Raw genomic sequence first — 5,000 nt, forward strand, 5'->3', positions numbered from 1 at the left:
CACCACCTCCTCCTCCTCCTCCTCCTCCCCATCCTCCCCTTCCTTCACCTCTTCCTCCTCCTCCTTGTCCTCTTTCCCTTCGTCTTCCCTCCCACACCAGATGTGTATTCCTGCAGAGTTGGGTTTTAGCTCTCTCTTGTGTTCCATGTGGGACGGTGACCCTCGTAGGCGCTTCTTAATTAGTGGAAAGAAATCCTCTCATTAATTAGTGCGGAGCTTTTGCTAACTATTGCCACTTGATCGCTGACCTGCATGTTGGGTCTAGCAGGACAACTAGGATGAACTTCATGTCCACAGACTAGTGTTAGCTAGGTTGTAAACTGGCTGTTGACTTGTGAATGGGCTAGTATTTCGTGTACGTGTTGCTAGTTAGCATATCTCGCCTACTAGATAACAACTAACTAGTTGACTAGTTTGCGTCAGTTGTCGTTTTAATTAATATTCTCTTTGCTTGGTGGAGGGTGATGATGGGTGGGAAGAGGTACATTTGCCTTGACTACAGGGAAGCAGTTTATTTTTATCTATTTCATTCTGTGTTTATTATCATTATTACCCACCGGCCGAGCGGGTTAGAGCGTCGCTACTTGCGGCGGAGGTAGAGGTGATGGCGGTTCGAACACTGCCGCCAGCGAGTTGGACCAAGGGCAAGGTTCATTATTCCACGCTACAAAGTCTTTAGTAATGGGGCACCGCCCTAGCTTTCTGATAAGGGAAGTTCATGGCGTTAAACCAAATCGAATTATCATTATTATTATTATTATTATCATTATTATTAATGAAATCATAACTGTTATTATTACTATTGTTATCATTATTATCATAATTATTTCTTATTTTATTTTCTACTATTGTAACGAGATAAAGCCGTGGGTATTAGATTTTTTCCCATAACTTGATAGAATTGTTTGTTTAGACGAAGAAGAATGATGAATACATTGTAGTACTTGGAAGTAAAGTCTATTATACATATTCATGACATTGTGTAATGCCACAGTATTAGCATAAATACGTGGTGAGGTGTAAGATTACTTTGTCGTCTTGTGTTGTGTTTTTATGTTTAGTATGTCTGTTCGTATGTGTTGTGGATTTTCTCTTTATTTGTGTATGTGTGTGTGTGTGTGTACCCGTGTATGTGTGTAATCATATTTGTTCCACTGTATATATGTGACAACCCCAAAACACCAGTGCATTCAGCGTAAACGACACGCAGACACTGGTCGTGGAACAAGCATGGAGACATCACCTAACCCCGCCACCTCGCTGACCGAGCCGCCGGCGCCGCCGCCGCCGCCTGAGGCTGAAATCCGCGCGCTGTCATTTGCATAAAACCGGCTCTCTTTATAACGAGAGCGAAATCCTTCAGGTACGTCACTGTGCTCTTCTCCGCACGTGACCTGTTTTCACGTGACTCCTGGCCCTCGAGTATAGAGCACCCAGTTGCTTCTGTCGTAACACAACACAACACAGCGTCTTTCTCCTGGGGAACACACGCCTTTACGCATGGGGAGTGTACTTAGAAAGAAGATAATGTCTCATAAATGCAAGTTATATTTTTGTACTGATAAAGCCCCCAGATTTCGTGATAACTGGAAAACTGTTTTCTCCATAGTCCGTCTTTCATCTGAATCAAATCGCCTGGATTTATCCAGAGGAAAATATGTTGTGTGTGTCACTGGGTTGCGAAAATGTAGAGGAACAGGTGTGTGTGTGTGTGTGTGTGTGTGTGTGTGTGTGTGTGTGTGTGTGTGTGTGTGTGTGTGTGTGTGTGTGTGTGTGTGTGTGTGTGTGTGTGTGTGTGTGTGTGAGTGTGTGTGTGTGTGAGTGAGTGAGTGAGTGTGTGATGATAAGGTCCCAAGCTTGTATGGGCTGGCACCATAGCAGTTCTTCAATAGGTCACGTGGTGTACAAGTACAGGATACATGGCAGGTGTACATGCACACACACACACACACACACACACACACACACACACACACACACACACACACACACACACACACACACACACACACACACACACACACACACACACACACACACACACACACACACACACACACACACACACACACACACACACACACACACACACACACACACAGAAGAAGAACAGTTTTCCACACAGAGTGGTGGACACTTGGAACAAACTGGACGAAACAATAGTGTGTGCAAAAACCATTCACGAATTTAAGAGCAAGCTAGACACTGCGAGATACAAAGGCGGGACACCACGAAAGTAGATCCCCTTCCCGTAAAATACAACTAGGTAAATACACACACACACACACACACACACACACACACACACACACACACACACACACACACACACACACACACACACACACACACACACACACACACACACACACACACACACACACACACACACACACACACACACACACACACACAGAGAGAGAGAGAGAGAGAGAGAGAGAGAGAGAGAGAGGTAACGCGCGGATATTCACAATAAAAGAACATAAGCTACATTAGATACTACATGATTATTCTCTAGAATACATTATTCATATGGGCATATTTCGGTGCACGCAGCAGACCCTGTGTGTAACGTTTGGGTGATCAAACATTGCAATGGAATGTACATATTTAGCACATATATCATGGTAATATGTAATGAATGGAGTCGTGTTAGGTATGCATCAGTAAATGTATAATTATATAATTACGCGCGCGCACACACACACACACACACACACACACACACACACACACACACACACACACACACACACACACACACACACACACATATGTACCTACACATATGCATACATGCATGTACAAACCAGGAAACTTGCAAGACAAATACATCATATGACAAGAAAATGAAGACTGATAAGATTGATAAGTGGGGGGAGTAGGGGAGGTAAAAGCTACCCCTCTTCCCCCCAGTAATTAGGAGCCAAATAAGCATAATCAGTCTTAGAGCGGACGAGGAAGTATGTAGACAGTGTACACAGCGTCCCTGGAACGAGTATTTGCAGTGAAAAAAAAAACATTACGAATAATGTTCAAGACGTAGAGAGAATGATACGGTAAGGACATCAAAGGAGTTTTGCCGCTTACTCGTACGCGCGCGCGCGCACACACACACACACACACACACACACACACACACACACACACACACACACACACACACACACACACACACACTACATACCGCAGTGGTTAGAGTTCTCGCCTGCCACTACGGCGGTCCGGGTTCGTATCCTGCCCAGGGCTGAAATAATTTCAGTGTCGCTGCGCTGCGGGGTGTTACTCCAACTCTTGTGAACGGAGAGTTGGGGGTGTATGCGCGTGTAAGGTCACAGTGTTACCCATAGATCGGCCATACAAGCTCTGAGCTGTCATCCGGGAGGTTAATCAATGTCGATCACGAGTCCAACACGTGATCCAAGACCATGGTGAATCACACACACACACACACACACACACACACACACACACACACACACACACACACATACACACACACACACGAGTGCATGGCTGGGCTGATCCTCTTGTCTCAGTCATGTTTATTTGTTTGTTTGTTTGTGTCGCTGGGCTTGTTGTTTTAGGTCGGGTGTTGGATACGAGGAGTGTTTACCCTGTAGTCAGGGGAATTATGTAATTTAATTCTTTGTTAACTTAGTTTGCTTTTATGTTGTACTCCATGCATCATTCGGTGACAAAACACTATAGTTCCCGTGTGTGTGTGTGTGTTTTGTGTGTGTGTGTGTATGTGTGTGCTTTGTGTGTAAGTGTGTTTTGTGTGTGTGTGTGTGTATGTGTGTGTGTTTTGTGTGTATGTGTGTTTTGTGTGTGCCTCTTCGTGTGTGTGTTGGGATTTCGCCACGGTCTTGAACCACGTGTTAGTCTCGTGATCGATAGCTATCGCCCTATCGGATGAGAGCTCAGAGCTCATGTATGGTCCAACCTATAGGGAATTTTGTATACGAACTAACAATATCATCTTGACTGACGTGGGTTGAAAGTCAACCGTCATATGTGATTACTAGTTACACCAGGCAATATTAACACACAAGGCAAAGGTAACCTCATTGATCGCAGGTGAAATCGGCGTAATAAACTTGTTTCTATATCGTAAAAAAAAAAAAAAAAATCGAAACTGTGATGTCTGTCATCCATTGACGATTATCTTATCGACAGGAATTTGATTACGATTTTCTCGGAAACGTTGCATTCCAGGCCGAGACAGCTGGTTGTGACAGGTGGCTTGCCAGGTGGCTGGGCCTCCCCACAGCCACCACCTGAGTTATCAGGATAGAAGCACAAGGCCATGCGAGATTTCAACCATCTTTCTGTAGAGTAATGAATGTCAGTAATCAAAGTAGTAATATTTGCACGATTGATAATTGGCCCGTATGAGGGCTTGCACTTGCCTAGAAAAGTACCGAACCTAGAAACTCATTGGCATATGAGGAGAATATATCAAAGAATATATATATATATATATATGTATATATATATATGTATATATATATATATATATGCATATATATATATATATATATATATCTTGATGGCGCAATCGGTTAAGTCCCTATCACTTGTCACGTGCTAGAGCAGGTTCGAGTCCTTGGCTGTACCATGTTTCAATTTATGCATGTGTGCCTCCTCGAGTTTCTCGATGTTGATGGCTTAGAATTAAAGTGTATTGTGGTTTATATATATATATATATATATATATATATATATATATATCGTGTGTGTGTGTTATTTAGTATTAAGATAAGGCAACTTTAAAAAATTGACATGCACGCTTCCAGACGTACGACAATGGAATAGAGGTCATCAAGGAGGTCGTCGAGGGTTCTTTAAACTGAAGCAAATCGTTGGGTTGCACCGCCATGCCATTTTAATCATATTACCAGTGATTGAGAATATAAAGTTTCAGTAATTACTGTACGTACATATTTATTTTAGTTCTGAGAATCTGCAAGTTTTGTGACATTAGTACCGCACTTAGG

General features: G+C 43.1%; 1 protein-coding gene across 2 annotated transcripts in view; it reads left to right on the forward strand.

Annotated features, from left to right (window-relative positions):
* LOC143032731 (uncharacterized) overlaps nucleotides 1-5,000 on the forward strand; it is a 125,873-nt gene that overhangs the window by 95,154 nt on the left and 25,719 nt on the right. The gene's annotated exons all lie outside the window — the stretch shown is intronic.

The sequence above is a fragment of the Oratosquilla oratoria genome, chromosome 14 (assembly GCF_046742065.1).
Source record: "Oratosquilla oratoria isolate Oo_2021 chromosome 14, ASM4674206v1, whole genome shotgun sequence".
Classification (NCBI taxonomy): Eukaryota; Metazoa; Arthropoda; class Malacostraca; order Stomatopoda; family Squillidae; genus Oratosquilla; species Oratosquilla oratoria.